A 9,336-nucleotide genomic window follows, 5' to 3' on the forward strand; every position below is an offset into this window, starting at 1 on the left:
GATGGAGGGCTTTGTTTTTGTTTTAGGATGGGCTTGGGCAGTGGGAGGGAGAACACACCAGACTTAAGAACGAGCAGCAACTAACCCAGGAGGGGGGAGAGCCCAGATTGTTGGCCATAACTCCTCTGTACTGTTGACTCTTCACTTGGAAAAAAAAATTCGATGCCCTCCTTCCCCTGGTTCATCTGTTTTTTAGAGCAAGGTGAAGCAGCGGGAGAGAATCTTCAGCAGACTCCCCACTAATCATGGAGCCAGATGTGGGGCTTGATGTCATGACCCTGAGATCATGACCTGAGCAAGTCACCCAGGTGCCCCTTGCCCACCAATCTTTTTTCCTAAGGTTTATTTTAGAGGTGGAGGAGGGACAGGGAGAGAATTCTTAGACTCCCTGTCCAGCACAGGGTCCGCTCTGGGGCTCCCAGGGCTTGATCTTAGGACCTTGAGATGATGACCTGAGCCTAATCAAGCTTAGGCCATTGAGCCACCCAAGTTCCCTGCCCACCAATCTTAAGAATTGTCCTTGCTGGAACGGGCCAGCTCTCTTCCTTTTTCCCTATAAGGCAAGTCTGCTAAAAAGCCTCTTTACCTCCTATAGCAGGGCTTGTCAACCTTCATATTCTTGGTCCAGATAACTTGTGGGTGGCTGTCCTGTATATTGTGGGGAGATAAACAGCATCCCTGGCCTCCAACCACAGGGTTACAGCATGCCTTCCTCTTCCACCCAGTTGTGATAATGTAACAAAGTAACTCTTGATGTAGCCAGATCCCTCCTGAGGAGCAAAACTGGTCTTGTCTCACCATCACTGGTTTTTTGTTTTGGTTTTTTTTTGGATTTGATTTATTCATGAGAGATAAAGGAGAGCTAGGCAAAGACTTGGGCAGAGGGAAAAGCAGGCTCCCCATGGGGAGCCCAATGTGGGACTCCTGGGACTCCAGGATCATGCCCTGAGCTGAAGGCACTCAACCACTGAGCCACCCAGGTGTCACTCACAATCGCTTAAACATCTTGTTGCAGACCTAACTTACTAAATGATTCCACCATGACAAGTTTTCAGATAAAAAGGCCATTTGGACTTTATTTTTTTAGATTTTGTTTGAGAGAGTGAGCGTGAATAGGAGAGGAGACAGAAGAAGACTCCCTGTGGAGCAGGGAGCCCATTGTGGGGCTAGATCCCAGGATCCCAGGGATCATGACCTGAGCTGAAGGCAGACACTTAACCAACTGAGCCACGCGGGGCCTCCCGTTTTGGGCATCTTTATCTGAAGCATGATGAGCCTGGGTAAGTTCACTTCACGTGTTTAACTTGGCACACATAATGGTCCTCCCAGGTGCCCAGGTCTGTGGTCTGACAGAAGGAGGTATGCTGAAGACCTGTGGCTTGCAGTGTCTCCACCCCAGCTGGATCTTGGGCTTGTTAGCCACAGGTGCAAACTGATCAGCTAAAGGAGGGATCAGCTAAAGGACTCCTGAGGGAGTCTTCCAAGCCAATTTGGTCTCACAGGGCTTCTCTGCCCTTCATTTTGCAAACTCCAAAGCATGACTGGCTGGGGCTTGAGAGCAGTCAACCTGAGACCTCAGCAGGAGAAAGGGATTTTTTTCAAGAACAAGTTCCAATCAAATCAAGCCAGAGAGGGGTGTGATATTGTGCTTGCCAGACATGTTGCTAAAGTGTAATCCTGTGGAGCTCATCCAGATAGGCAGTTCTGATGAGGAGCCAGGCCAGAAGTAATCTGAAGCTGTCCCTTGGGACGCCTGGGTGGGTCAGTGGTTGAGTGGCTGCCTTCGGCCCAGGGTGTGATCCCAGAATTCCGTAATCAAGTCCCACATTGGGCTTCCTGCAAGGAGCCTGCTTCTCCCTCTGCCTATGTCTCTGCCTTCTCTCTGTGTCTCTCATGAATAAATAAAAAAATCTTTGAAAAAAATAAAGGTGTTCCTTGAAAAATAGGCTGGTGAGACAGTGAAAGGCCAAAGGGCAGGAGTCCTAAATACTGGTCGATTCTCTTGCGCCACCCTGCTCCCTGCACCCATGGATGTTCTTTAAGAAGTCTCAGCTCCGCAGATGATGGAAATTATTTGAATTTTAGCTAAGGAAACAAAGCAAATAGGAATGAGAGGCCTCTCAATTGGATCTTTCCACATGGGCAGGGGTTTCCTAGATGCTTCATCGGCCAGCCATCTTGTGCAATGGGGGAATTGGTGTGTTTGGCTGCAGTCTCACAGCCACATCACAACTGCTCACATCACAAGTTTTTAAATGCTTTTTTTTAATGCCTCTACACATAAGTACTTTTTCACGGTTTTTTAAAAGATTTTATTTGACAGTGAACAAGAGCATAAGCCAGGGGCATAGAGGAGAAGCAGACTTCCCACTGAGTGGGGAGCCCGACGAGGGGCTTGATCCCAGGACCCCAGGATCATGACCTGAGCCAAAAGCAGATGCTTAACCATCTGAGCCACCCAGGTGCCCCTCAAATTTTTAATTCCAGTTAACATGAGTTACCAGAGTTATATTAGTCTCAGGTGTACATACAATGTAATGATTCAACAATTCTGTACATCACCTGGTGCTCATCACAATTGCCTTCCCTAATCTCCGTCACCTATTTAACCCACCCCCTACCTACCCTCTGGTAACCAACAGTTTGTTCTCTATAGTTAAGAGTTTGTTTCTTGGTTTGTCTTTTTTTCTTCCCTTTGCTCATTTGATTTATTTCCTAAATTCCACATGACTGAACTCAGAGTATTTGTCATCCTCTGACTGGATTATTTTGCTTAGCATTATACACTAGCTCCATCCATGTCATTGCAAATGGCAAGATTTCATTCTTTTTATGGCTGAATAATATACCACATCTTTATCCATTCATCAATCAATGGACACTTGGGCTGCTTCCATATCTTGTCTATTGTAAGTGCTGCTGTAAACATCAGGGTGCATGTATCCCTTTGAATTAGTGTTTTTTTTTAAGGTTTTATATATTTATTCATGAGAGACACACAGAGAGAGAGGCAGAGACACAGGCAGAGGAAGAAGCAGGCTCCATGCAGGGAGCCTGACGTGGGACTCAATCCCGGGGTCTCCAGGATCAGGCCCTGGGCTGAAGGCGGCGCTAAACCACTGAACCACCCGGGCTGCCAAGATAGTTGTATTTTTAACTTTTTGAGGAACCTCCATACTGTTTTCCAGAGTTGGCTGCACCAGTTTGCCTTCCCACCCACAGTACATGAGGTTTTTTTTTCTCTGCATCCTCTCTAACACCTGCAGTTTCTTGTGTTGTTGAATTCTGCCATTCTGACAGGTATGAGGTGATAGCTCATTGTAGTTTTGATTTGCATTTCCCGGATGGTGAGTGATGAACATCTTTTCGTATATCTACCATTTGGATGTCTTTGGAGAAATGTCTGTTCTTGTCTTCTGCCCAGTTTCTATTTTTTTTAATTTTTTTTAAATTTTTATTTATTTATGATAGTCAAAGAGAGAGAGAGAGAGGCAGAGACACAGGCAGAGGGAGAAGCAGGCTCCATGCACCGGGAGCCCGATGTGGGATTCGATCCCGGGTCTCCAGGATCGCGCCCTGGGCCAAAGGCAGGCGCCAAACCGCTGCGCCACCCAGGGATCCCTTCTGCCCAGTTTCTAATTGGATTATTTGTTTTTTGGGTGTTGAGTTGTCTAAGTTCATATGCTAACCGTTTACTGGATATGTCATTTGCAAATAGCTCCCATTCCATGGGTTGCCTTTTAGTTTTGCTGATTGTTTTCCTTCACGGTGCAGAAGTAAACAACATTTTAAATGTCTTTTTTTTTTCTTTTTTTTTTTTGTGAAGCTAGTGCAGGAATTTTTAAATTTTTTTTAAAGATTTTATTTATTCATGAGAGACACACAGAGAGAGGCAGAAACATAGGCAGAGGGAGATGCAGGCTCCCTACAGGGAGCCTGATGCAGGACTTGATCCCAGGACCCTGGGATCACAACCTGAACCAAAGGCAGACACTCAAACGCTGAGCTACCCAGGTGCCCCAGGAATTTTTTTATTAGCAAGTAGCCCTAATGTGGGAAAGATTTCCATGCTAACAACCAGGTCATGTGGGTGTACTTAGCCAAAGCAGCTTGTATCATCAGACTGAGCTACAGTTTTCCAAATAAAATTGCTCGTGTGTTTGTAGGGCTTTTGAAGGCTTCCAATTTGATTCATAAAATCTTAGAGCTGGGGCGGCCCGGGTGGCTCAGCGGTTTAGCACCGCCTTCAGCCCAGGGTCTGATCCTAGAGACCCAGGATCGAGTCCCATGTTGGGCTCCCTGCATGGAGCCTGCTTCTCCCTCTGCCTGTGTCTCTGCCTCTCTCTCTCTCTCTCATGAATGAATAAATAAAATCTTTAAAAAAAATCTTAGAGCTGCAGGGAACTTTAGCGATCATTTCAGCAGGGATGCAGACAAATGGTACTGAGATGAAACTGACTGAAGAAACAGACCTTTACTGGGTTTGGTTTACTTCCCTTGTGCCTTCAGTGGGCTGGGGCTAATGCTCCAGTCAGAGAGTAGCACAGCACAGCTTTGAGAAGAATACAACTAGGATTCATGTAGCACTTTATAGTTTACAAGAGCCATCTTGGTTTTTTTTGATATCCAAATCCTGTGTTCCTGCTGCTAAACGAGACATTACAGAGAGAATGATATCCTCCCCCACTGCCTCCTGACCGACGCCAGTCAGTTCTATCCATTGTCTTTCCCATCTCAGGTCAGGGCAAACTGTCTTACCAATTACTCAAGCCAAACACTTTGGACATGTTCTTAATCCATCTCCTTTCCTTTCCTCACACTCCATGTAATTTCATTAGAAAATATCAGGAGTGGAAGGGCACCTGGGTGGCACAGTCAGTTGGGCATCCACCGTTGGCTCCAGTCAGGATCTTAGAGTCCTGGGATCAGGCTCTCTGCTCAGTGGGGAGTCAGCTTCTCCATCTCCCTCTATGCTCTTTCTCCCAAGTAAGTAAATAAAAATCTTTTTAAAAATCCCATTGGTAAAAAAACAAACAAACAAACAAAAAAATCCCATTGGTTCTACCTTCAAAGTATGTACAGAATTCATGTTTCGTGATATTTAGAAATTATTGTTAATTTTTTGTGAGACAATCATGGAAAGTTTTCCAGAGATACATACTGAAGTATTTATAGAAGAAACCGACAATCTGGAATTTGCTTTAAAATAATCTTGGGGGCAGCCTGGGTGGCTCGGCCGTTTAGCGCTGCCTTCGGCCCAGGGCGTGATCCTGGAGACCTGGGATCGAGTCCCACGTCGGGCTCCCTGCGTGGAGCCTGCTTCTCTCTCTGCCTGTGTCTCTGCCTCTTTCTCTCTGTGTCTCTCATGAATAAATAGAATCTAAAATAAAATAATCTGGGATCCCTGGGTGGCGCAGCGGTTTGGCGCCTGCCTTTGGCCCAGGGCGCGATCCTGGAGACCCGGGATCGAATCCCACGTCAGGCTCCCGGTGCATGGAGCCTGCTTCTCCCTCTGCCTGTGTATCTGCCTCTCTCTCTCTATCTCTGTGACTATCATAAATAAATAAAAATTAAAAAAAAAAATAAAATAATCTTGAGGCGTCTGGGTGGCTCAGTTGGTTAAGCCCCTGCCTTCAGCTCAGGTTGTGATTCCAGGTTCCTGGGATCCGGCCCCACATTGGGCTCCATGCTCAGAGGGGAGCCTGCTTTTCTGTCTCCCCACTGCTTGTGCTCTCTCTCTCTTTCTCTCTATCAAATAAATAAATGAAATCATGGGATGCCTGGGTGGGTCAGTGGTTGAGCGTCTGCCTTTGGCTCAGGGTGTGATCTTGGAGTCCCTGGGGTCCCACATCAGGCTTCCTGCATGGAGCCCGCTTCTCCCTATGTCTATGTCTCTGCCTCTCTTTCTCTGTGTTGCTCACGAATAAATAAATAAAAATTTAAAAAATAAATAAAATCATTTTTATGATGGTTACATGAGGCTCATTACACTAGTTGTTCTACTTCTGTATAGGTTTGACATTTTTCTTTTTTTTAAAGATTTATTTATTTATTCATGAGATGTTCAACTGCTGAGCCACCCAAGCATCCCTGACATTTTTCATAATAAACTTATAAAGGAACAAATAAATAGTATAGTGTCTGCCCTCTCCCCCACCCCAAGTAATACTGCACTATTTCTTATCACCTGCATTGCTACCACCCTAGTCTGAGGCACCAACAATCTTGTGTACGTTACACATTATAACATTAGCCCCTGACTGGTCTCTCACTTCCAATCTCGACCCAGAGGCCAGAGGGACCCTGTTTAAAGTAGGTAAGTCAGGGGGTGCCTGCCTGGCTCAATCGGTAGAGCATGTGACTCTTGATCTTGGGGTCCTGGGTTCAAGCTTCATGTTGGCCACAGAGATTACCTAATTAAAATATTTTTTAAAAAATAATAAAGTGTAGGGACACCTGGGTAGCTCAGCAGTTGAACGCCTGCCTTCAGCCCAGGGCATGATCCTGGAGTCCCGGGATCGAGTCCCACATTGGGCTCCCTACATGAAGCCTGCTTCTCTCTCTGCCTACATCTCTGCCTCTATGTCTCTCATGAATAAATAAATAAAATCTTTAAAATAAAAATAATAATAATAAAGTGTGTTTAGTCAGGTCAGGTCCCTCCTCTGCTCACAGCCCTGAATGGCTCCCATCTCACTCAGACTAAATGCCACAATCATCATGAGGCCCTACAAGGCACTCACAACCTGGCCTCTCATTTCATCTACTACTCTTACCCTGGCTCAACTTGTTCCAACCACACTGGCCCCCTGCTCTTTCATGAACACAAGAGGTACTCTCCTTTCTCAGCATCTTTCCCTAATACCATTTTTATATATGTAGTTTATATTATGAACATATTCAAATATATAGAAAAGCCAAAAGAGCAGTACAATGATCATCCATATAGACACCAGCTAGATGCAATAATTAACATTTTGCCATATTTGCTTTATTTCTCTTTGTAGACATACACACACACATCCCTATTTTTCTGAACCTCTTGAAAGTAAGTCGCAGACATCATGACCTTCCATTCCTAGTGCCAAGAGATGGCAAGGGCTGACTCTCAGGGGCTCCACCCAAAGTTAATTTCCATATTACCTTGGGTACAAACTAGATACTCAAGAGAGATGCTATCTTTTCAGGTAGGACTTTTCCACCCTGAATCAGGGGAATCCACTTATCTGCCCAGATTGTTAGGCTTCAAAAATTCCCCCAAATCAAAGATCAATCCTAAAGTTCAAAGAGAGAGAATGAAAAAGAAAAAGGTTTGATTTGCTCAGGCAGGAGTTTGTGGGTCAATTTCTTCTACCATTGTGCTATGTTTTAAATTTATTTATGAGAGAGACACAGCGAGAGAACATGCACGAGCCTGGGGAGGGGTAGAGAGACACAGAATCTCCAGCAGACTCCCCGCTAAGCACTGAGTCTGGAGCCAGACACGGGGGCTCAATACAGGGCTCAACATCGAGCTCGATCCCACCGCCCTGAGCCCATGACCTGAGCTGAAATCAAGAGTCACCCAACCAATTGAGCCATCCACATGCCCCTACCATTTTGGCTTTTGAGAATGTTGTACTTTTTTTTTAAGATTTTAATTTTATTATTTATTTGAGAGAGAGAGAGGAGTATGAGCAGGGCAGGAGGAGCAGAGGGACAGGGAGAAGCAGACTCCCCGCTGAGCAGGGAGTCTGACATGGGGCTCAATCCCAGGACCTCTTGATCCTGACCTGAGCTGAAGGCAGAAGCTCAACCAACTGAGCCACGACCCAGGTGCCCTGAATGCTGTAATGTTTAAACAATAAATAATAACAACAACGTTCCCAAGGGACAACAAACATTGTTCAACAACAACAACATCAATAGAAAGAAGAAACTTTCCAAGAGCCAACCATGTTTCAGTGTATTCCTGGGGTTTTCCTAGAGATATACTCATGCATTTTTCTTGGCTTTTCTAGAAATGGTAAACATGTGTAATCAGTGGTGTAAATATTTAACTGCTAACTCCCTAAAAAAATGGGCACATATACATGTTCATAGGTTTATTATAAGTTTCACTGATACAAAGAATGTATAACACAATTTACAAATAATAATGAAATACTCAATTTTTTAAAAGATTTTGTTTATTCATGAAAGATACAGAGAGAGAGGCAGAGACATAGGAAGAGGGAGGAGAAGCAGGCTCCACTCAGACAGCCCAATGTGGGACTCGATTCCTAGGACCCCAGGATCATGCCCTGAGCCAAAGGCAGACACTCAACCGCTGAACCACCCAGGTGTCCCCTAGGCAATACTCTTTATTGTGAATTCCATATAGTCAGTTGGTTCTTACAGAAAGCTGTCATAGATTTTTGCCAAATTCTTATAGCCATATCAATCTATGATTATGGTTACAAATGATCAAAAAATGTAGTTTTGACAAAAGTGTTGGTTGACATCTGGGTCTGCGTTAACAAATAAGACAAAAGCAAAACAACAAAGACATTCATAAGAACTTCACTCATTTGTCAATGTTGTGAGCAACTTCTTTGCTGAATCAGATAATAGTTTTCAAATGTTGAAAGAGTATCTTCTTAATTTTTTTGTACTAGTCATAATGGCTACAAGACACAACATACCAAGTTTAATCTGCATTTTTAAATTTTTTAAAGGTTTTATTTATTTGAGAGAGAGAGAGAGTGGGAGAGCACAAGCAGGGGTAAAGGGAGAGAGAGAGGGAGAAGCAGGCTCCCTATTCAGCAGGGAGCCCGATGCGGGGCTCAATCCCAGGACCCCAGGATCATGACCCAAGACAGAGGCAGATGCTCAGCCTATCAAGCCACCCAGGCGCCCCAAGTTTAGTCTGCATTTTAACATTTTCTCCATTGCTTCATTTATTCATGAGAGACACAGAGACAGAGAGGCAGAGACACAGGCAGAGGGAGAAGCAGGCTCCATCCAGGGAGCCTGACATGGGACTCGATCCTAGGTCTCCAGGATCATGCCCTGGGCAAAAGGTGGCGCTAAACTGCTGAGCCACCAGGGCTGCCCTCTCCATTGCTTCCTTAACTTTAGGCCATCAACAAAGCAATTAATCAAGTCCTGATTGAGGTGTTTACCAATTTCAAGCTACCATCATGATGTCACTGAATGGGGAGCTGGAAGGAGGTGCACAGCAGCACACCACTACATAAGCATTTCCCCCACATATATACGATGGCATAAATAACCTTGAGTGCATATATAGTAAAATGTAAAATAATTAGGAAGTAATGAGTGTTTAGTATTTATTACCTTTACATTTAATATAGT

Source organism: Vulpes vulpes, unplaced genomic scaffold (assembly GCF_048418805.1).
Source record: "Vulpes vulpes isolate BD-2025 unplaced genomic scaffold, VulVul3 u000000690, whole genome shotgun sequence".
NCBI classification, from domain to species: Eukaryota; Metazoa; Chordata; class Mammalia; order Carnivora; family Canidae; genus Vulpes; species Vulpes vulpes.